The following is a 25,697-nucleotide window of genomic DNA, read 5'->3' on the forward strand; positions in this document are numbered from 1 at the left end:
CAGCACTGGTCTACTTGTATGGGGCGCGGGGTCTACCGAGAAGTCCAAGATGTGAGAACAAAAATAAAAATAACCTTATTCTAAAATGTCCAAATATCAACTAAATGTTTCTTATAAATAAATGTAAAAATCCTTTGAACGTCAAGCCAAAAAATGCTAATCTTTTTGTCTCTGCATGGTGGATCATCTAAGGTTTCCTCTCGTCCCACAGATGGGAAGAGGATGACGGCATTCACCAAACTAAGTGAGATTTACCTGAGATATTCAATAACTATATTACAGAAACATGACAATGGGGTTAGGAATCTGCCTTTCAGAAAGTTAGAGCCATTTTTCTTGGAATTGATTGTTTAAATGGGGAGATAATAGAGAAGTCATGTATCACCCAGAAACCCATGACAAGATGTGATACCTTATTATCGAAGACTGTCCGGTTGTACAAGTTGTACAGTCGCTCCACCAGCTCCTCCTTATTTTCCTGGAAGTGGGTAACATAGATGGAAGTAGGAGAAATAATTTCTTCCAGGAAACAGCCGGGGATGTTACATCGTGGTGTCCTGGCAAAGATAAGAATCATATATAAATCCACAGGAAACATCTTGCCTAGTTCATGGCTTTATATAGAGGTAGATGGATCTGGCCTAACTTACCTCTCCTCTGTAGCAGAGCTCTCCTCGCTGTCAGATGGTAAATGATCTGTACAGAAATATGGAAGAGTGAAAATACTTTTTATAAGGCTCAAATCAGACGTGTTAGTATGCAGGCCGTACTAGAGAGGGGTCTATAAATATAGAGTGTAGAGGACTAATAAGACTATGAATATGGGATCCGACCACAGCAGAAGACATAGCTGACCAGACCACCAGAAATCCACAGGATCTTCCCTTCAGATCAGGATCTGAAATTATAATGGGGTTCAGCAACATCAGGGCCCATAAACTTTCTCAGATGTCTATCCCACCTGTTACTCAGGTAATATATCCTTAGTAATGTTGTATGTGCTCAGTACAAGATCAGAAGTGAACATGTCCTCAATGGCCGGAGGGTGGACCCTCAAATGGTAGGGGTCCATTTTCACCTCATTTGCTGATTCATGGTAGCCTCCATGGTTTTAATGGAGATGTGGGATTCCTTGGTGCACGGATTTCTCCATTGATGTCTATTGGGTTTCCGAAAAGACACAAGCAAATGTACTGCACATCTGTAATAAATTCTCTAAGGATAACAATGGCCATAAGTCAACATGGCGGTGACGTGCTCTCCCAATATGGAAATATCCGAGACACAGGATCCACACCAATCAAGCATGCGTAAAATAGGATTACCTCTGTAAGGTATCTGTAATTTAACCCCTTAACAACCATGTACGACGCTCATCAGTAGAGAATGAATGGAGAGGGCTAAGGAGTTAAGCCCGCCTCTTTCATGGCAGATGATGGTTGTGTCATTCAGCCATCATCTGCCTCTGACAGCCGAGAGTGGATTGGAGCTCTGCCTGCTTCTGTTAACCTGTTAAATGCTGCTGTCATTCTCTGACACTGGCATTTACAGCACATTTCCCAGGTGGCTCGCTGTTCCAACTCCTGATCAGCGCCCTTGTAATTGTTAGATTTGGAAACTGACCTGTGACAGTACAGAAAAGTCATTGTTACCTCTACAATGACATAAACCTGGATTGTGTCTAGAAATGATAACTTACTATTATACATGGAAGTTCCTGTCCTATTTGAATCGTCATCATTATCAATAATGATGTCATCGGAGCTGTGGAATAAATGTAACAGGTAATGAGCCACCATTAATCATTAATCCCCATCATGTACTTAGTAATGGAGGAAACGTGTCTTACCAGGTGGTACTGTCCGGACCATGATCTGTTGGTGGTAAACTCAGATCTGTGGGGGAAACACAATATAACTCTCTTATTAGAATATTGTAATAGCAACGACCGAGGCTCAATATCAAAAGAAATAAATCCTAATAAATTATCCAGTGTTTCCATATAGGTACATGGGGCAAAACAATCACCTTCAGCTACAGTAATCCGCCCTGTACATGGCCACCATGAGAAGCAATCCCCAAATCCCATTTCTGCCTGACTTTATAACGCCTGCATGAATATTCCTGACCAAATGCTGAACAGAAATGTTTGCTATAAACTCTACCATAGACGACTAATAACGATAAATCCAAGCCCTGACCACAATGTGCAGGTGATCTGCACCCGGTGACTACAATGGCTTATTAATACATCAGAGACTTCACTAGATTAGGGTTACAGTACCTGGTAAACTCGGAGTCGGGCCCGAATTGAAGCCAGTGGTGTTATCTTGGCCTGGAGACCTCGGTATTGGCCTCTTTCTTCGATGAGACTGAAAAAATGGCAAACATGTCAGATAGAATCTATAACCATGAACATCTCCAATCTATAATCTTACCCCATATTCCACTGATTACAGGTGGGCAGCGATATGAGTGTGGTCTCCACTGTGCTTATTCCACGTACAGAGTATAGCGGGGGTATGGGACACTTATGGTTAGGCTATGGATAGGGGCGGTGGTGACATTTATGTGTCTTCATGCAATGTTATGTATCCAGTACATGGACATATTGTCACAAATATTACAAGTGACGCAGTCTTCACTCTGCAATCATGATCCGAGTTATCGCCTCATCTACTTGGAGCGCTATTTTCTGTCCCACCATCTTTTCTTGAACTTTTATCCCAAATATTTTTTATTTATTTAAGAATATAAAATGATACTCACCTGATGTAAATCGTCATCATCGCTGCTGTCCTCGGTATCACAGAGAACTATAATACTCTTAAATCGCTTTCTTGGCATCATATTTGCACAAGTCGCTCACAACACTCCTCTCTCCACAAATGCCTACTAAAACCCTCAACGGAACCCTGGGTGACGGGGCATTCTATAGCCTCCAGCCCATTGTGACATCATTAGAATGCTGCAATTGTTTGCTCGTTTTTTGAATTTTACAACTTTATTGTACAAAACATACTGTAGAGATACAAAAAGAGGAAATCAGATAAAAACAACAATCTTCCTAAGGCCGGGTCACACTTGCGAGTGCAATGCGAGACACTCACGAGAGTCTCTGGCCTCAATACTTGGCACTACCGCTGGCACTCGGGATCGGAGTGTGCGACTACATGTATTTCTTTGCAGTTGAGCGCTCTGCTCCGAGCCACCGGTGGCAGTGCCGGGGATTGAGGCGAGAGACTCGCACACTTTTCTTGCATTGCACTCGCGAGTGAGACCCCGGCCTAATTCCTTCACTCACAACCTTTTTCTAATTGTTCAGAAAAAAATAATAATGAAAAACCCACATAAGCAAATATATAAAAATAAAAAACTCACTGATGTTTAAGCTGTTGATTATCTCTCCCCCGAGGTTTAATGCTCTCCACATTTTTTTTCCAATTGTTCACACAATTTTCAAAATTCTGAGAGGAGCAAAACCACACCGTCATATTTTATCACTCTAGTAATTTCTTCTGTTCTGTAATGCTCCATTTTTGCCTTATCCATTTCCTAACGAAATCCACTCTTGTGATATAAAGCCGCCTACTTACAGGGAACCTGTCAGCAGGATTGTGCATAGTGACCTACACACAATGTCAGGTCGGTGCTGTTATACTGAATAAAATGATGCCTTGGTTGATGAAAGCCGTCTTGTGGCTGTTTCTAAATCTTTATTTTCAGTTTGATATTAATGAGATTCTCGTGCCCTAGGACGGGGTTCATGTATGTGGTGCTCCGATGAGATATTCATAATGCAGACTACTGACCCCCCACTGATCTCTCACTGCCCTGCCCCGCAGTTTGCATGATAAATGCGCTTCATCATAGTCGCATGGTTACTGTGCACTGAATGCCTTTTGCAGATTTACTTGAGCGAGGGAAAAAAAAGAAAGTCATTTTGAAAATGGCGCCGGGGAGCCTGCGCAGCAGCAGATATCGGTTTGTATAGAGATCCAATAGCTGCTGTTGTGCAGGTGGCGGCGACGCCATCTTGCTGGAGAAGAAAAAATGACATTGTAGCAGTTATAGCTGATAATGGAGACACAGTAAAGTGGTTGTGGATTAGTAAGGCAGACAGTGTAGAGGCCATACACCATAGGAGGCTTATTTAGGGCATAGTATGGACAGATATTTTTTGTGCAGAAGGCAATCTAGTAACACTGACTTTTAAGGTCACCATGAGGGGATGTGCTCCAGAAGATTGGAGAAGAGAGAAGTCTGCAGAGAACAGCTGTGGATGTGAAAAGTCATCATGGCATCTGGTCAAGATGGAAATAAGAAGAAACCACTCAATCAGAGAAGATGTCCCCTATTAGGTACCTGGGTGTAAACATTTACATATGCCTGCGTTTCATCAGTATTGTGGTTCCTGCATGGTCCGCAGTCTGATAATGACTGATAACAACCACTCCCAGCATCTCCTTATCATTGTTTGATACATACTGGGAGTTGTTGGTTCATGAGATGCAAATGTATATGGGCCTGACTTGACAATACAACTTATTGCTGTACTGTGAAGGAGAGAATGGCTAATGAAATCAATTATTAACCTAACATAAGCTAGTTCAGACGTGGTGTGGCAAGATGGCGTCTATTTGCTGGAACTATGCCCTGGAATCCTTGGAATGTGATGAGGATACACTGAAGACCATATGTGGAATAGACTTAGCACGGACCTTATACAGACTGGAACAATGGCTCCGGAGAAGCTGAGCAATGGTCTTTTGTTTATACTAATAAAGTCAGTTCTGTGACAGCACTGGCCAAGAGAGGAGCACACCTGACCTTGTGTCTGATGTCCTTCTTCTATGCATGCATTCGGCTCATATTTATCAGGTCAGAGGCAGGCAGTCATTAAGATCTCACATTACGAGATCACCCCAACAGTACTGATGGTGGTTAGTTTTGGTGGTGTACACATATATTGATGCTGATGCTGATGGTGTATTTATTTACTGGCTGTGGTTCTCGTGATGTATTCATGTACTGATGATGATTCTGGTGATGCATTTATCTCCTGATGCTGGTTATTGTGCTGTATTCATGTACTGATAGTGGCTCTAGTGACATAGTTATTTACCAGTGATGATTCTGGTGCCATGTAAGCTCTTATGGTCATTGGGGTCCTCTCTCTCCTGTAGAGGGTAAGCTCTTATGATCAGTGGGGTCCTCTCTCTCCCCTGTAGAGTGTAAGCTCATATATGGGCCATTATATTTCTTGTATAAAATTTATATTTTTGCATGTGTGTGTACTATATAACAGAAGAATGCAACGGGGAGTGGTTGATGGGATTAAGTCAAAGTAGAAGAAAGGGAATTATCACACACTCAAAACCGAGCAACAGTAACAGATAAATCCACCAAATGCCTTCTTCAGTAATAACCACCAGCAACCACCAGCCATACAGCATAAGCTATCCCTGACAATGAGTGCTAGCCAGACCCAGATTATATAGGAGATGGGAGTGGCTAATAGTGCACAGTTGAGAGCCTTAATGCAGGAAAGTTTTCAGGAGCTCTCAGCTGAGCAGATTAACCTTTGCACTGCTAAAATAAATTTACACCATTTCATATGAAGGTGAAGTGCTTCTAATCAGTTGAGGAGTAAGAGAAATCAGACACTGTGGTCTTCTGGCTTCTCTCTGTTGTGGTAAACCCATGACAGTTTCCATGCTGAACTTTCCTCCCACCTTTCATTTAACTCACTATTTGACAACCCACAATCCGGCTTCTGCCCCACTTAAACTGCCCTGACCCAAATTACTAACTAACTGCCAAAGCTAGCAAACAATTTATGCTTTTTTAGACCCCTCCTCTGCCTTCGACACAGTCGACCACTCCCTGCTACTGCAGATCCTCTCTTCCCTTGGCATCAAAGACATTGCCTTCTTCTGGATCTCCTCATATCTCACATTTAACGTCTCCTACTTCCACACTACTACCCCATCCCACGCTTCCTTTATGGTTGTCCTTTCCAGGTTATGTCATGAGCCCCCTACTCTTCCTCATCTATACCTTTGGCCTGGGACCACTTAAAAACTTCCATGGCTTTCAGTCAGCGTTGGACTGGAGCACCTTTGGCCCACCAGAGAAAAGCATTTTTGGGGCCCACTATGTATCTACATAGAAATAAATACCTGACCACCAATTGTGTGCTAAAACGTGCTAATATCATGTCTTAATTATGTAGCAGGGGTTGGGGTAGTCTCTTCATAGAATGTAATGTTGCCTCCCTCATTGAAAATAATGCAGCCCCCCCTCATAGAATATAATGCAGCCCCCCTCATGGGGTATAATGCAGCATCCCACAAAATATAATGAAAACCCCTCATAATGTATAATGTAGCCCCCATGGAATATAATGTAGCACCCTCATAGGGTATAATACAGCCACTTCACAGAGTGTAATGTAGCCCCCTCAGAGTATAATTCAACCCCCTCATAAGGTTGCCCCCCCATAGAATATACTGTAGCCCTCTCATATGGCATAATGCAGCCTACTTCATATAATATGTAGCCCACTGAGAGAATAATGCAGCCCCCATACAGAATATAATGCAGCCCCCCACAAAATATAATGTAGCCCCCTCATAAAGTTTAACACAGCCCCCTCATAGGGTATAATGCAGCCCTCCTCATAGGGTATAATGCAGTCCCCCTCCACCTCCATAATTGTTCTCCCCTTCCACCCCATCATTGTCCTCATCACCACCTCCATCGTTGCTTTCTCACCCTCCCCCCTATCATTGCCTTTTCCACTACCTCCATCATTGCTCATTCTACCATCTCCATCATTGCCTCCTTCCCCACCACCATTGTCCTTTCCACCACAACCATCATTGCTATCTCCCTCACCACTCCAATCATTGCCCATTCCAACACCTCATCATTGGCTCCCCCCCACCACCATTGTTGTCCTTTCCACCACAACCATCATTGACTTCTTCCCATCACCCCATCATTGCCCATTCCACCACCTCCATTATTGCTTCCTCCCCAACGACCCTATCATCCTTTCCATCACCAACATTGCCTTCTCCCCCACCACCCCATTACTGCTCTTTCCATCACCCACATCATTGCCAATCTCCAATACACACGTTCAGCAACTCTCTCACACACACAGCACCACACACACAGCAGCACACCACTCACACACACAGACACAAAGCACCGCACTGCACGCAGCCAGATAGACACGCACACAGCACCACTCACCTCTCCACACATTCCCTGCAGCCGCAGCACATCCCGGCAGCTTTCTCTCTTAAACAGCTGCTCTGAATGATGACGTCATTCAGCTGCGCTGTGTCAGACAGGAAGTGTCAGGCAGGAAGCAGGATGGCATCGGATCCCTGCAGCTCCACTCTGCTGCCTAGCTGAAGGGATCACTCCCTGCCCAGCCATTGCCCTCAAGGTTAGCCGCTCTGCAGTGGTCCACCTCCGGGGTATATCACATGCGGTATGTCCGCTCCTGCGGGCAGTGATAGCCTCAGCCTGCGGCTAACACTGCCCGCTATAAAAGTGAAATGGTATTCACTCCTCTCCACGCCCATGGGGGTTTGGAGAAACGTGAATATTAATTTATCTTTAGCAGCGGGGACAGGCTCTTGTCTCCAGCTGCTACTCTGCTGGCACCAGGAGGGACCCCCTTACTCAGGGGCCCCATAGCAGCTGGGTCTGCTTCTACAAGCGACACGTCACTGGCTGGGGGCCCCTTGAGCAATGGGGGCCATAGGCAGATGCTGGCCAGTATGCCAGCAGGTGTCCGACCCTGCTTCCAGTACCATCTTTACACTGATGACACTCAGAGCTACTTCTCCGGCCCAGACTTCACCTCTCTGCTGTCCAGAATCCCAGAGCATCCATCAGCCAGAGCATCCATCAGCCATATCCTCCTTCTTCTCTCACTACCTAAGTCTCATTGTGGACAAAACAGAACTTATCATCTTTCCTGCATCTCACCTAATCCCCTACCTAATCTATCATAATAAATTACATCATGCTTTCATCTATAACACAAGTCCACTGCCTCAGAGTAACCCTCTCGCCACCTCCTGCCGCCTCCAACTCAAAAATATTTCCAGAATGCATCCTTTCCTCAACCCTGAATCATCTCCAGAGGCTGCAGCATCCTCCTCTGTGACCTCCCTGCTAACACTCTGACACCTCGCAATTCCATCCTTAACTCTGCTGCCTGACTAATCCAACTCTCTACTCGATACTTCTTTGCTTCTCCCCTCTGCAAATCCCTTCCTTGTCTCCCATTCCCCCTACTAATCCTACACTGCTTAAAGAATAAAGGCAACACTTACATTGTGTTGTTTAACTCCAAGTCAGTCACATTTTCAATTTCTCTTGCTGTTCTGCAAATGGAACAGACAACAGGTAGAAATGATAGACAAATAGCAAGACAACCCACAGACCATTTCTCTGTTCTCTTCCTTTTTGGCTGTTTTGGTCACTTTTGCATTTTGTCTTTGCTCTCGCCCCTAGAGGTACTGTACAGTAGCATGAGGCGGTGTCTACAACCCACACAAGTTGCTCAGGTAATGCAGCTCATCTAGGATGGCACATCAATGGGAGCTGTGGGAAGAAGGGAAGCTGTGTTTGTCAGCACAGTGTCCAAAGCATGGAGCAGATACCAGAAGACATGGAGGGGGCCATAGGAAGGCAAAAACCCAGCAGTAGGGCCGCTACCTCACCACCACCATTTCTGCCACAACCCCCAACCTGCTGTTTCCTTCCCCATTATCTTGTAGTGTGTAAGCCTCAGAGAGCAGGATCCTGTTCCGTTTGTACCAGTCTGTCACTATTGGTTTGTTAACCATACAGCACCATGGAATCAGTGCTGCTCTAAAAATAAATAATAATAATATTCATAAATAGAATACTACAACCCCCAACATGACAGATCAGAAGAGTTGAGCGAAATGGGTCGAACAAATTCAAAAGTCGCCGACTTTCGCCAAAGTCGGGTTTCATGAAACGAAACCCGACCTTAGCATGAGGTCGGCAACGAGGTCGGCGACCATCGCACCAAAGTCGCGTTTCAAAAGATGCTTTAGCGCCCTTTTTCAGCCAATCAGGAAGAACGGACACTGTGGGCAGCGTGATGACATAGGCAGCGGGCAGCGTGATGACATAGGCAGCGGTCACCACCATCTTTGAGAAGGGCATGCAAGTGATTGGCTTGCTTTGCGTGGCATCACAGGGGGTGTAAAAGGGCGTGCACGCCGAACGCCATCTTACTTATGCTGATCTTAGAATAGGGAGAGCTGCTGCTGATTCTGTAGGGAGAGCGTTAGGAAGGCCAAAAGAAAAAAAAAACTGCTTCTGCTGATAGCGCTTTTCACTGTAGTTAGTGTGCAGTGAAAGGTGATGATTTTTGCTTTTGTGCAGCAGCGCTGGTGGTGATTAGGCTGCCTTTTAAGGCTAGCTGCATTGCTGTGTGCACACTGGTGTTCAAACTGCTTTTTTCAAAGCAATCCAAATGTTATTGTTTTGTCCTGGTAAGTTACTGAGGGTTCATTTTTTCACACACCGTACAGCGGTGTTCGCTCCTCACACAGTACCGTGTACTGGCTGTTATCACGGCCAAATTGAAGCTATCTGGGTGTGACTCTGTAAGAAAAAGCCGAGGAGTTTGTCCATTCTTACACACCTACACCTTAGAGTTTTGTCCGTTTTTCAAACAGTTTCATATATCTGCTGTTTGATTACATTCAAAACTAGAGAGAGACAGCGTGTGTCAGTCCGTATACAAAAACACGGAGCTTGACAATTTTACATACACACACTGTACAGCGGTGTACGTGTACGGTCCTCACACAGTACCGTGTACAGGCTGTTATCACGGCCAAATTGAAGCTATCTGGGTGTGACTCTGTAAGAAAAAGCCGAGGAGTTTATCCATTCTTACAGACCTACACCTTAGAGTTTTGTCCGTTTTTCAAACAGTTTCATATATCTGCTGTTTGATTACATTCAAAACTAGACAGAGACAGCATGTCGGTCCGTATACAAAAACACGGAGCTTGACAATTTTACATACACACACCGTACAGCGGTGTACGCTCCTCACACAGTACCGTGTACCGGCTGGTATCACGGCCAAATTGAAGCTATCTGGGTGTGACTGTAAGAAAAAACTGAGAAGTTTGTCCGTTCTTACAGACCTACACTCTAGGGAGAATCCAATTCTGCCCAATTCTATATACACCTTGTAGTTTGTCATACACTAGGCAATTTCTGCCTGTTACATTGCGGTGTAATCTCTCCTGGTCCTTGAGACAATAGTTCAGCGTCCTCCAATCTACAGTGAGCTTCAAATTCTCACCAATACTCTATACACCGTCCACCGTGTCATACAGCATCCAATTTCAGCATGTTACATTGCGCTGTAATCTCTCCTGGGCCTGAGACAATAGTTCAGCGTCCTCCAATCTACAGTGAGCTTCAAATTCTCACCAATACTCTATACACCGTCCACCTTGTCATACAGCATCCAATTTCAGCATGTTACATTGCGCTGTAATCTCTCCTGGGCCTGAGACAAGAGTTCAGCCTCCTCCAATCTACAGTGAGATTCAAATTCTCACCAATACTCTATACACCATCCAGCTTGTCATACAGCATCCAATTTCAGCCTGTTACATTGCGGTGTAATCTCTCCTGGGCTTGAGACAATAGTTCAGCCTCCTCCAATCTACAGTGAGCTTCAAATTCTCACCAATACTCTATACACCCTCTACCTTGTTTTACAGTACCATATAGCTGTTGTTATTTTGGGTACTTTTTCAAAAAAATGAGGAAGTATCGTGGAAGAGGCCGTGGAAGAGGGCGGGGGTTGCCAGCTGGTCTTGATTGTGGTGTTGGTGGTGGTGCTTCTGCTGGTAGTGGCAAAAGCACAATAGCACCTAAGGCAGGAGGTGGTGAGCCTGCATCATTGTCTGGCTCCACAAGGCCTCGTAGGCTCCCTTTTCTGGGAGTAGGTTAACCGCTTTTAAAGCCGGAGCTTCAGGAACAAGTTTTGGCTTACATTGCTGACACAGCCTCCAGCTCTATCACCTCCTCTTCTGAAGTTTCAAAAAATAAAAGCACTGCGTCGTCAGTGGAGGCTCCTGGTCAGGAACAACACCTTTCCTTGTGTCCTTCACCCCTACCAAAAGTGAAGGATGCGGCAGTCCACACTACAGATTACTCCATGGAGCTCTTTTCTCATACCATGCCTGGGTTATCAAGTCAAATTGTGAATTACCCAGGCCAAGATGAATCTGACATGGAGTGCACTGATGCACAGCCACTGCTAGATTTTTATGCTGGTACATTCACTCAGAGCACTACATTGTCCTTGCAGTGTACTGAGCCAGAATCTGACCCTGATGAAACTCAGGTGCCCCTTCCCGCATACTATACCACCATACACTGTGACACAGAGGAAGGTGCACAGGACATTGAAGAGGAGGTGATGGATGACCCAGTTGTTGACCCAGATTGGCATCCATTGGGGGAAGAGGGTGCCACTGCCAATAGCTCAGAAGAGGAGGAGGAGCATCCGCAGCAGGCATCGACATCGCAGCAGCTGTTATCTGGCAGGCCTGGAGCAGTCCAAAAACGGGATCCAAAAAACAAAAGAGTTGCAGGACAGCTTGGCCAGATGGTCAAAATAGCACAGCGTGCAAGGCCTCAAAATGTCTTCCATAGTAGGAAGAGTGCAGTGTGGCACTTTTTTGAACAAAATCCTAATGATCAGGCAAAGATTATCTGTAAGAAGTGCGCAAAGACCTTTAGCCGAGGGAAAAATCTGAGAAATTTGAATACCAGTTGCATGCTTAGACATTTAACCACCATGCACTTGCAAGCGTGGACGGACTACCAAAACTCACGTGCCACATGTGCAACTGCTCCCAAAGAAGGTAGTCAGCAACGCTACATTGTTTCCCCCACTGTAAGCCCACCAGTTAGCACACCACCAGCAGCAAATGTTGAGGTGTCGTCGCATGGCCAAAGCAGTCAGGGAATCAAAATATTATTGCAATGAAAGGCTGAATCTAGGCCATCAGAAAGAACACCAGCTCCATCACCATCATCAACCCTCTCTCAGTCCGCCATGTCCACCGCTAGTTCCACCATATGCAGCTCTCAAGTCCAGCTCACCCTACCAGAGACTGAGTAGGACAAGAAAGTACTCATCCTCTCATCCGCGTACACTGGGTTTGCCAAACTAATCTCGTTAGAGATGATGCCCTACCGGTTGGTTGAAAGCGCAGCTTTCCGCGACCTCATGGCCTACGCAGTACCACGCTATGACCTACCCAGTCGCCACTTTTCTCGCAAAGCCATCCCAGCCCTCCACCTTCATGTGAAAGACCGCATTGTCCATGCACTCAAGCAATCAGTGAGTGGAAAGGTGCACCTCACAACTGATGCATGGTCCAGTAGGCATTGCCAGGGCCGTTTTGTGTCCATCACTGCGCACTGGGTTAATGTGGTGGATGCAGGGTCCACAGGGGACAGCGGTGGTGGGACAGTGCTGCCTAGCCCACGGTATAGGAAACAGTTGGCTGTAGGCGTTCGACCCTCCTCCTCCTCCAGAAGCGAAAGCTTGTCCACAGAGCGCAGTCGCATGAGCACTCCATCCGCAGCTGCCAGTGTTGCACACGAGGTGTCCCACTATCGATCAGCTAGTGGAAAGCGTCAGCAGGCTGTGTTGAAGATGATGTGTTTGGGCGACAGACACACCGCGGAGGTACTGGCCGACTACTTTCAGCGACAAACTGAGTCATGGCTGGGCAGTCTACATTTTGAGGCAGGCAAGGTAGTTAGTGATAACGGCCGGAATATTGTGGCAGCCATAGCCCTTTCAAAACTCAGACATATACCTTGCTTGGCTCACACCTTGAACCTGGTGGTGCAATGCTTCCTCAATAATTATCCAGAGTTAACAGGCCTGCTCCATAAGGTTCGAAGACTGTCCTCGCACATCCGCTGGTCGCCGGTACACTCCAGTCGTATGCAGAAGCTGCAGCGATTGCTCCACCTTCCCAAGCACCGCCTAATTATCGACGTTGCAACAAGGTGGAACTCCACCCTGCACATGGTTGAGCTTCTGTGCGAACAGAGGCAGGCCGTAATGCATTTGTGAGAGGATACACGGGCAGGCACTTTGAGGGCAGACATGGAGTTGTCAGGTGTGCAGTGGTCGAAGCTGAAAGACCTCTGTAAAGTCCTTCAGTGTTTTGAGGAATGCACACGGCTGGTAAGCGCAGACGACGCCATCATAAGCATGAGCATCCCACTTATGCGTCTGCTCATGCAAACTTTGACACACATTAAGGAGCAGGTGTCTGCAGCCGAGGATGATGAGGAAGAGTGAAGCCTTGATGACAGTCAGCCATTGTCTGCTCCGGGACCCCTCCTGGACGAGGTGGAGAAAGAAGAGGAAGAGGAGGAGGATTATGATGATGGGGATGATTATTTAGGGGAGGAGGATGCTTCTCGTGGGGCAAGAGAAAATGTTGGCGTGGCAAGGTCTGGTACTGGGTTTGTGCATGACTGGAGGGATGTGGATTTGCCAGAAAGTGCTCCTCCACCTAGCACTCGCAGTGCATCATTGACACCGGGAACATTGGCCCACATGTCAGATTATGCCTTGCAGATCCTAAAAAGGGACCTCCGCATTGCCAAAATGATGAACGATGATGGCTACTGGTTGGCCAGCATCCTGGATCCACGCTATAAAGGCAAATTCCAAAACATCATGCCACAGGAGAACCTTGACCTAATATTGGCTAACAAACAAGCAACTCTGGTAAACCGGTTGGTTGAGGCATTCCCAGCACACAGCAGCGGTGATGGCTCTCACACGAGCCGTAGGGGCCGGGGGCAACTTGGAAGAGGTGTTGGTGGTGCACACATCAGAAGTGGCGTTGGAGACAGGGGTTTCATGACCATGTTGTGGACTGATTTTTCAAGTCCCGCTCACATGACTGGTAATACTGCATCGATTGAAAGTGACAGGAGACAGCACTTGTCAACTATGGTTACAAACTACTTCTCGTCCCATATCGATGTTCTCCCTCACAGGTCATTCCCATTTGACTATTTGGCCGCTAAACTGGACACCTGGCCTGAATTGGCACAATATGCCTTACAGGAGCTCGCTTGCCCAGCTGCAAGTGTGCTATCGGAAAGAGTCTTCAGTGCTGCTGGATCAATCCTGACAGAAAAAAGGACCCGTCTGTCGACCCAAAATGTGGTTGATCTAACCTTCATTAAAATGAACCATGCATGGGTTTCCAAGGATTTTGTCCCACCTTCCCCTGATGACACATAAGTTGCCAGAAAAATGGCTTGCTTTGGTCCTCCTCTTCCTCAGACTTGACCAATTTCGCCTTTAGCAGCAGCTGAATGTCCCACATCAACATATGCCATTTTGTAAACCTCCCTAACTGAGCTGCCTCCCCCCCATGGCCGGGGTCACCACCTAGCGCACGCAACCGTGCGAGTGCCGTTGCCCTGGACAGGTGGGTGGGCCGACTCTTGGGCGCGGGCACTGGCACAGGGTACCTGACAGTGCAATCAAGTGTCTCTGACGGTGGGGGTGCACACCCGCCGTCAAACACACCGCTGTACTATGAGGGGCCCAGTGCCAGTACCGACGCCCACAAGTGTGCCCCCCTTGCTTAGCCAGGGCCCCAGCATTTGCAATGTTTACCTCTCCCTGCTCCTCCGCTGTGTAGCCTGGGCTGTCAAATCCTTCACTGGGACTGCCACTACAAATTTGTTGAACTGATAGATGATGGTTAAGACGTAGCTATGCCCTGTCCCGCTGGCCGGGCTCTAGCTTCAGATGATCAATGGCTTCCATTTCTTATGGACGTCGACTCACAATGAGATGCAGTGGTGGTTTCTCATCAGCTTTCACAGTTTTCCTACTCACAGACGTGTGACATTCCGGCGCACATTTTTAAATGTGCCCTCTCATGCCAATCCAATAGAATTGCCTACGGCCTGTGGCTTCTGTCTTTTGCACTCCAAAGTTACGTGACAGATCATGATAGGCAGTGAGCACCATGCTTACATCTCTCCCTGTGATCAAAATTTGATGAAGATGAGTAATGGTGATGGGATCAACGGTACTGCGATACAGCAACCCTTTCTTCACAAAGAAATGTTTTCGCTGTCTCCACACACAAATTAATTGAGGGTCAGCATCGCCTCTGAGAATTGTCACGGAAGTTTTTCCCGTGATTAGTAATTCCTAGATTTCTGCAATCATTAGACTTTATGTCAGTAATTGTATGCATCTCATTTCCTATTGCGGAGAGTCTGGACTTTCTTACTGAGACAGAAATATATATGAAGATTTAAAAATACCACCAAAAGTGTATACTTGTGTACGCTTCAAATACATTTCCTTTTTTCTACTTTTTAGATTGTTGTCTAATCCATACTGAGAACACGGAGATTTTAAATGTTTAAACTATGCTCTATATACCTGCTATCCAGTGATAATATACCCTTTCTCACCTTTGTCCAATCACGTCTAATCCATACTGGGCCTGAGACCATCTGAGCCTGCCTCCTGATCTGTAGACATAGGTTTTTAATGTGTAAACTATGCTATACATACCTGTTATCCAGTGATACGGTACCCTTTCTCACCTTTGTCCAATCACGTCTAATCCATACTGGCCCTGAGACCGTCTGAGCCTGCCTCCTGATCTATAGACATAGGTTTTTAATGTGTAAACTATGCTATAAATACCTGTTATCTGGTGAAACTGTACCCTTTATCAACTTTCTACAATCCTGTTGAATCCATATTGGGCCTGAGAACGGCTGCCGAGCTGGTAAACAACCTACAGCACCTGTGGTTTGGACACTTATTTTTTTTATTTTTTCAGGAATGCCGGTTAGGCCTAATTCCGGAATTGCGGTTGACCTGCACTTAATGGGAAATCATCGTTCGCGGGGAAGAATTGAAATCCCAGATCCCCATCACTAACGGTGTTCAGCGGGTTATCTGCACCTGTAAGCGACAAAAGCTGGTCCTTTCAGTGTACAGTGCATGCAGCCCTGGACATGTAAGGGCATGATAGACCTGTTATTGCTCGATCTCGCGTGACAGAGCCTCGCGTGTCCCTCTAGTAAGCTTGACGCGTACAGCGGGGGCATGCCGGAGTCTCGTTCGTTAACGGAATAAAGCTGGCAAATCTCTAGCACAACTAAAAACGGACATACCACACCACACACAGAATCGACAAAGCTTTCAATGTGTGCATCTTTTCTTTAGGTGGCATGGTTATGGTTTCACGGGTGGAGTCCAATTAAGCCGCAGGCTCCACTCCTGGTGGTGCCCTATTGGACATTCCTTTAAGGTTCAGCTTTGCAATCATACTGCCCCCAGAAACCAAACACTTTGCCTTCATGGACGCTGTTTGGAGGTTTGTGGGAATAACGCCGCCCGATCGACAGTTGGCATAATTTATTGGTGGGAAGTCCGACGGTATATGATCGTGTTCGACTTCAGATTTTTTTTTTGTTTGTATTTTACATTTTTATTCCAGCCTTTCTTGACTTCATAAGGGCATAACAAGCCTATATCTGTGTCTCCTCCACCTCCTCCTTTTACTCCACCTCTTTTCTAATTGTAGTTGCCCTTTTCCATATGTTATTTTTGTCTTCTGAGCATTTTGTCTGCTTTGGGACACCTTTTAAGGTGTTTTGTAATTGTTTTCTATGTGTTTGTATGTGTTTGTGTTTGCCTGCCATTGTTTTCAATGGGGTTCGACGGTGTTCGTCGATGTGCGATGAACCAAAACACTAGCGGGGTGGGTCAACACTACTCCTGATATATAGACGTACATTTTTAATGTTTAAACTATGCTATGTATACCTGGTATCTGGTGATACTGTACCCTTTCTGCCAGGAAGTCCTCCTCCAACCACCACTCTAAGTGTATCATTGACACCTGGAACATTGTCCCACATGTGTGATTATTTCTTGCGGATCTTCTTGTTATATTGTGGTGTGATCCATCCTGAGCGTGTGAGAGGCTATGGGTTATTCCTGCAATTTAAATGTACATTTAAAAATTACCCCAACACTGTATACAGCTCTACGCTTGTGATACATTGCCCATTTACTGCTTGTTATATTCTGGTCTAATCCAAACTGACCAAGTGAGAGTTATTTTCTGACTGTGGAAATAAATACTGAGATTGACAACAATGACACCTACACTGTGTACAGCTGTACTCTTCAGATCCAATACCGTTTTACGGCTTTTTAGATTGTGTTGTAATCCAATACTGAGCCTGAGAGCGTCTGTGTGTGCCTCCTGAAATTTCTACGGAGATTTAGAATGTTTAAACTATACTATATATACCTGCTATCTGATGATACTGTACACTTTGTCTACTTTTTATATTCTTGTCTAATCCATACTGAGCCTGTGAGCATTTCTGTGTGACTGTTGGAATATATAGGGAGATTGACAATTATCCTTTGACTGAATAGAGCTGAACATTTCTGATACAGTACCATATATCTGATGTTATTTTGGGTCTATTTTCTGCAAAATTTTGACGTTTGGTGGAAGAGGCCGCAGACATGGGCGTGGGGGGCCAGCTGGGGCTGATGGTGGTGGTGCACCTGCTGGTAGTGGCAAAAGCACAATAGCAGTTAAGGCAGGAGGTGTTGAGCCTGCGTCATGGTCTGGCTCCGGAACGCCTGGAAGGCTACCTTTTCTGGGAGTAGGTTAACGCTTTTAAAGCCGGAGCATGAGGAACTGGTTTTGGCTTACATTGCTGAAGCAGACTCCAGCAAATATGCCCTCTTCTTCTGAAGTTTCAAAAAATGCAAGCACTGAGTCATCAATTGCTGGCTCCTGGTCAGGAAGAACCCCTTTCCTTGTGTCCTTCACCCCCACCAAAAGTGAATGATGCAGCAGGCCACACTTCACATTAGTCCATGTAGCTCTTTCTATCATACCATGCCTGGGTTATCAAGTCAAATCGTGAATTCCCCAGTCCAAGATGAATCTGACATGGAGTGTGGGTGGCCAGTCAGGGCAGTGGGGTTAATCGGTACCGGGCCGGTGTCTCACAGGGATGTGTCACGGTGGTGGTGACCCGTTCCGTGGCCCTGGACGTCCATGCAAATTGGTGAATTACGTTTATAGGTGAATGATACGTGACGCCACCTGTGGTTTCTGATTAGATTGACCAGCACTGAAGTGTCACTTCTCTGGGACAGATGTTGTGGTGCAGCTAAGATGTAGAAGCCCTTCACAGGTAGAGCTGTAGTCGCAGGGCAGATGAAAGAGTTGGTAGATGGTGTGCAGTGCAGGATGTAGCAGAGCCGTGCGCCAGGCGCAAGAGAAAGATGACAGACACAGTCGTGCAGTTCCTTTACCTGTACTTGGTAAGTGCCGTCCAGGACCCAGAGTACAGATGGAGAAGGAGTTGGTCAGCCTGGAAGCCAATTTGGAATTCTCTCTCTTCAGATAGGTAGTGTGGCCTCCGTTCTAGCGCTTACCTGAGGTACTCGCAGTGCTGAGTTCAATGTAGTTCCCCCTGTTGACTCTTTTGGAACTTTCTCGTATGGGAGGCAGCCATAGCCATTTCTTTCTGGCTCCCACACGTCACTGATGAGGCCTCCGAGCCTAACTTGGGTACAGAGCATTTACAGCTGCTACTTCCTCCGGTTTCTGCTGCAGGAACGTCAGTGTTCCTACCAGCTCGGAGACCGGAATCTGGACCATGCGCTCCAGCTAGGAGTGAGCCTTAACTCTGCTCATCCTCCAGCTACCCTTCTCACGTCCACACACTTCCCATTCCCTTCACAGACTGCCCTAACATACCTCCTCCCAACCACAGAGAGCAGCTCCTCAGCAGTCAGGTTCAGAGGTCTCCCTGCTGGCCTGGAGTGGGAAATGTGTTGTGTGTTGGTTTAACTGCTAGAGAGATCCTTCGTTGCTCCCAAGCATGACATCACACTCCCTAGGAGGAAGGTAATGCCACTGTGGTGACCGTACCCCTGGGGGGCGCCACAAGTGCACTGATGCCCAGCCACTGCTAGATGATTCTGCTGGTACATTGACCCAAACCACTACATTCCCCTCACACTCTACACAGCCAGAATCTGACCCTGAGGAAACTCGGGTTCCCCTTCCCGCATACTATACCACCTTACACGGTGACAAAGAAGAAGGTGCAGATGAAGTGCCGGTTCCTTGAGCAGGTGGGGGTATACTCATGGACGACGGCACAGGCACAGAGCCCCTCATAGTACGCAAAAGTGTCTCTGCCGGTGGGAGGGCCCAGGCCCACCCGCCGTCAGACACACCGCCTCACACCGCCGTACTATGAGGGGCCCTATGCCAGTGCCGTCGCCAACGAGTGGGCCCCCCCTGCTTGCTCAGGATCTCAGCACTTGCAAAGTGGATATACTTACCTCTCCCTAATCCACCGCCATGACGTCTTGCGCGTTTCCTGACAGTGATATTCTGATCAGAGAGCTTGATGACATCACGTCTGTACGCCCTCTGCCTAAACAGCCAAGTGCAGTGAGATGGAAGATGGGGACGACGAGAAGTCCAGACTAGTACAGGAATTCCCTAGCGAGGAGACTTATTTAATTGTTTTCAATGTTGGGACAGCAGTTTTTGGGGAGCACTATACTCTGGAGAATGACATATGGGGCCCACAATACACTGGAGCATTCCAAAGGTGGACATCAGACACTGGAGCAGCATTTACAGGGCCCATTATACACTGGAGCATTAGAAATGGGGCCCATTATGTATGGAGCATTATTTGGGCCCATAAGACAGTGGAGCTTCATCGATGGGGACCAACATATACTGTAGCATTATGTGGAGCTCATCATATACTGTTTCAAACATTATATGGGACCAATGATTCTGAATGGAGAAATATATGGGCCTCATTACTCTGTATAGCGCACTATGCGGTGGCCATAATACTGTATGGAGTAATATACTGTCTGTTTTTAGAGCTATTGGAGAATTTAAAATGGATATCAGTCATGAGATGTAAAAAGTGAAGTATTTTTCATTGTACTATACCGCTATTTCTCTGCCGTATCAGAGCATCATGAGTTGTGGTATGTGTTGTGGTGTGTGTTGTGGGCTCTTTGGCCCAGGGTACATGAAAACCTGGAGCCAGCCCTACCCCCCCCACAACTTTAGCCAAATAACCCCCATTTTTCAGTGCGTAACTATTATTATGAAGTAAATTAAGGTTGACAAGATTAAGTAATAAGAATTGATGTTTTTGGCATTCAAAAGGGCACTGTAGGTGTGTTTCCTGTCCTCCACTCACTGCCGACTTTGCTTCCCCATTGACTTGCATTGGGTTTTGTGTTTCAGTCGGCCTTCGACTTTTCACGATAATCGGCCGATTTCGTTCGACCCGGCTTTTGAGAAAGCTGGGTTTCATGAAATCCGACTCGACCCCAAAAAAGGCAAAGTCACTCATCTCTAGTGTCCACGTGACGGCCTCACCAGCCCTGGTGGGTGTAGAGCGACTATTTCACATGTCTGCCCTAATCTGTGTCTGTATAAAGATGAGCAAATGATTGAGCAACAGAGAGCGGGCGATCTCCTGACGGATCGCTGACCGCAGAATAAAGATGGCAGCAGGAAACGTAAGAATGGAACAAAAAGAGATGAAAGTCATCTGATTTTCTGCAGATATCCAGAAATGTTTGGATCGGTGAATATTATACACTTGTATCAACAGGAATTACAAATAAATTACAGCTCGTCAAATCGCTGCCCTGTAACGTCAGTCTGCCATGTCACAGCGATGCGTCCTTGATACTTTATACTGCAGGCTGTATCCAGAAAACAGTGCAAAATAGAAACAATGTTTATCTTATAATGTTTGTGTTTGGGTTTTTATTTTTAGAAATTTTATGACGAGCAGCTTTACTTATTTGGGGGCCACAAAAATGAAGTAAAACTATGTGAGTTTAAAAAACAAAAACATTATTTTGTCGGAAATCGATGAAAATGTTAATGAAGGTCAGAGGTTGATACATGAAATCATTGGTCAGGAAGTCACAGGGGACTGGTGCTGAGGTCACGCTTCCAGTAACTAAGTGCTGATTACCAGACATACTGGGGGAAGAAATCTGCAAAATGAGTCATGAGGGAGCCCACAGGGGGAGGAAATCAAGTCTGGAGCCCCAGAAACCAAACAGCGAGCTATAGGAGAGCCCTGGAGACCCACTCCTAGCCCTTACACATTGCTGGGGCTTGTTCACGCATAGCATTTTGGCAGCATTTTTTCCTTGCTCTTTGCAGAGTTGTTATTATTATTTATTATCACAGAGCCATTTATTCCATGGCGCTTTACAAGTGAGGAGGGGTATACATAATACATACAAGTACAGTAATCTTCAACAATACAAGTCACGACTGGTCCAGGATGAGAGAGGACCCTGCCCGCGAGGGCTCACAATCTACAAGAGATGGGTGAGAATACAGTAGGCGAAGGTAGAGCTGGTCGTGCAGCGGTTTGGTGGATCTGTGGTTACTGTAAGTTGTAGGCTTGTTGGAAGGGGTAGGTCTTCAAGTTCTTTTTGAAGGTTTCCATGGTAGGCGAGAGTCTGATATGTTGTGGTAGAGAGTTCCAGAGTACGGGGGATGTGCGGGAGAAATCTTGTATGCGATTGTGGGAAGAGGAGATAAGAGGGGAGTACAGAAGGAGATCTTCTGAGGATCGGAGGTTTTGTGCAGGAAAGTACCGGGAGACGAGGTCACAGATGTACGGAGGACTCAGGTTGTGGATGGCTTTGTATGTCATGGTTAGAGTTTTGAACTGGAGTCTTTGGGTAATGTGGAGCCAGTGCAGGGATTGACAAAGGGGTGAAGCCGGGGAATAGCGGGGGGACAGGTGGATTAGTCGGGTAGCAGAGTTAAGAATAGATTGGAGGGGTGCGAGAGTGTTAGAGGGGAGGCCACAGAGCAGGAAGTTGCAGTAGTCAAGGCGGGAGATGATGACGGCATAGACTAGGATTTTTGCAGAATCTTGGTTGAGGAATGTACGGATCCGTGAAATATTTTTGAGTTGAAGTCGGCAGGAAGTGGAAAGGGCTTGGATATGTGGTTTGAAAGAGAGATCAGTGTCAAGGATAACCCCAAGGCAGCGAGCTTGTGGGACTGGAGAGAGTGGCCAGCCATTTACTTTAATGGATAGGTCCGTTGGGGGGGTCACGTGAGATGGGCGAAAGATGATTAATTCTGCTTTGTCCATATTAAGTTTTAGAAATCTAGTGGAGAAGAAGGATGAAATAGCAGACAGAGATTGAGGGATTCTGTTTAGTAGGGAGGCGATATCTGGTCCAGAGATGTTGATCTGTGTGTCATCAGCATAGAGATGATACTGAAAGCCTTGAGATTCTATGAGCTGTCCGAGGCCGAAGTTGTAAACAGAGAAGAGCAGGGGCCCTAGGACTGAAGCTTGCGGGACTCCGATGGATAGGGGGGCGGTGAGGAGGTGGTGTGCGAATGGGAGACGCATTGTCATGGACATTGCAGCCACAAGTTTCCACATTGTAGATCCCATATTGTAGCAGTGACTACAGAGCGCACAGGGGTATACGGTGCAGGTGAGGGGTCTCCATTATTACAGCACAGCCCCCACATATATCAGATCTCACACAATATATAATCACCACACACAAGAAATGCTTTGCCGCTGTTTATTACTGCTGTGTTATTCCCGCTGCTCATCTACACCGGAGGTCCCACATGAAGATCAGGAAATCCACCGGGTCCAGTTTTCTGGTGCAGGTCTTCACCGGTGTCCATCAGCGACTAATGATTGTCAGCAGCGGGTTCTGTGCATCTATCCCAGCACTCTGTAGTAATAGTAGAAACGCCTCCTCCCTGCAAAAAGTAAGAAAAAGTCCAGTGAGAGGTGTAGCAGAGCTGAATATGTGATAAGGCCATAGGTTTCCTTGCAGTCCTATGTATAAGTGACACATGATGACGTGATAATGACTAACGCCAGATACATTGAGAATAGTTACCTGTAGACAAGAGGCGGCCGTATAAGACTCATATCATACTGTATATATTTATGTAGATAATGATGCTGGTGTATTTATTTACTGGCTGTGGTTCTGGTGACGCATTAATGTACTGATAGTGGTTCTGGTGCCATATTCATATACTGATAGAAGCTGTAGTGACAGTTATTTACTAATGATGGTTCTGGTGCCGTATGTTTGTACTAGTGAAAGCTCTAGTGTTCAATTTATGTACTTATCATTAGAGATGAGCGACTTTTGCCTTTTAGGGTCGAGTCAGGTTTCATGAAACCCGACTTTCTCAAAAGTCGGGTCGACCAAAATCGGCCAACTTTCATGGAAAGTGGGCGAAACAAGTCGTGAAACACGAAACCCAATGCAAGTCAATGGAGAAGAAAAGTCGGCACGACTGTAAACACAACTGGCATGACTTTTAACCCTTCTTGAAGAAGAAGAAGATGAAGAAGAAGGAGAAGATGATGAAGAAGATGGAAAAGATGAAAAAGATGATGGAGAAGATGAAGAAGATGAAAAGGAAGAAGAAGATGATGATGAAGAAGGAGAAGGAGAAGATGATTAAGAAGAAGGAGAAGAAGATGGAGAAGATGAAGAAGAAGATGGAGAAGATGAATAAGAAGAAGACGAAGATGAAGTCTTCTCCTTCTTCATCTTCTCCATCATCTTCTCCTTCTTCATCTTCTCCATAATCTTCTTCTCCTTCATCTTCTTCATCATCTTCTTCTTCTCCATCTTCTCCATCTTCTTCTCCATCTTCTCCATCTTCTTCATCTTATTCTTCATATTCTTCTCCATCTTCTCTATCTTCTTCATCTTGTCGGAAAAGGATGAAAATGTTAATGAAGGTCAGAGGTTGATACATGAAATCATTGGTCAGGAAGTCACAGGGGACTGTTGCTGAGGTCACGCTTCCAGTAACTAAGTGCTGATTACCAGACATACTGGGGGAAGAAATCTGCAAAATGAGTCATGAGGGAGCCCACAGTGGGAGGAAATCAAGTCTGGAGCCCCAGAAACCACACAGCGAGCTATAGGAGAGCCCTGGAGACCCACTCTGTTATGATTGAGTCACCGTAGGAGGCAAAAACAAAAATGCTAGCTAAGTCCAGAAAACCAGAGAGGTTGGCAGCTATCGGATTGCAGACCCCTGATCCTATCACAACAGTAGCCGTGGGGGGTTCCTACGATGCCCTAGACCCCTCGATCACAGCCGGAGAAATACATAGGCCTAAAGAAAGAAAGGGGAAATCTAAACTGCCCCAGAGCATACCCCAAAGCAATAGGCAGCCCCCAACATATAATGACGGTGAAGCAAGATGAAAACACTAACACAGACAGAAAGATAGACTGAGCAAAGACGGGGGCCCAAAACTACCTAGATAGGAAAGGAGAGGAAGGCTGCTGTCTGCAATCCGTGAAAAACCCTATGAAAATAAGAGCCAACAGACTGACAGTGAAAAAGGCCCTGAAGACGCTAGGCTTCAAAAAAGCTATGTCAGTACTCAGGAATATTCTGAAGACAGAGCAACCGGCAAAAGGAGATTCAGCTCATCCCAGCAGGGAATGGCAGAATCCAGAAAAGCAAGGAAAACAAACACCAAACATAAATGCAAACAGGCAAAGCAGAAACTTAGCTTTAGGGAAGCAGGAATCAGACTGGTGTCCTAGAAGTCCACAGAGAAATCACCCGCAGGTCAGGAGGGCGTCGGCAGCCTTATATCCAGTCAGTGACTCCACTCAGCCAGTCATCCTCATTAGACTCAGGTGCCTCATAATCAGGCTCATTACCTTCCTTTACCAGAATAGGGAGTTCCCCCATGAACTCACAACAGTACCTCCCCCTTGAGGAGGGGTCACCGAACCCTCAACCACGCCATCAGGGTGAGCCCGATGAAAGGCACGCACCAATCTTTTGGCATGAATATCAGAGGCAGAGACCCAGGAATTATCCTCCTGACCATAACCATTCCACTTAACCAAATACTGGAGTCTCCGTCTAGCCAGACGGGAATCCAGTATTTTCTCTACCTCATATTCCATGTTACCTTCAACCAATACAGGGTCTGGAGGTGCCACCCCAGGAACAACTGGTTCAACAAACCTCTTCAACAAGGACTTATGGAACACATTATGGATTTTAAATGTGACAGGAAGAGCCAAACGAAAAGAGACCGGATTAATAATCTCCACAATCTTGTAAGGTCCAATAAATCTAGGCTTAAACTTAGGAGAAGCCACCTTCATAGCAATATTTTTTGATGATAACCACACCATATCACCAACCTTAAACTGGGGACCAATGGTCCTATGTCGGTTGGAAAACCGCTGGGCCTTCTCCTGGGAGAGAGATAACTTATCCACCACTTGGTCCCAGATCTGGTGCATTCTCTCCACCACAGTGTCAACACCTGGGCAGGCAGAGGGCTCCACCTGCCCTGAAGAAAATCGAGGATGAAACCCAAAGTTACAAAAAAAAAGGTGACATCAAAGTGGCAGAACTAGCTCTATTATTCAAAGCAAATTTGGCCAAGGGCAAAAATGAAACCCAATCATCCTGATCAGC

Source organism: Dendrobates tinctorius, unplaced genomic scaffold (assembly GCF_039654945.1).
Source record: "Dendrobates tinctorius isolate UK_male_01 unplaced genomic scaffold, ASM3965494v1 ptg000259l, whole genome shotgun sequence".
NCBI lineage: Eukaryota > Metazoa > Chordata > Amphibia > Anura > Dendrobatidae > Dendrobates > Dendrobates tinctorius.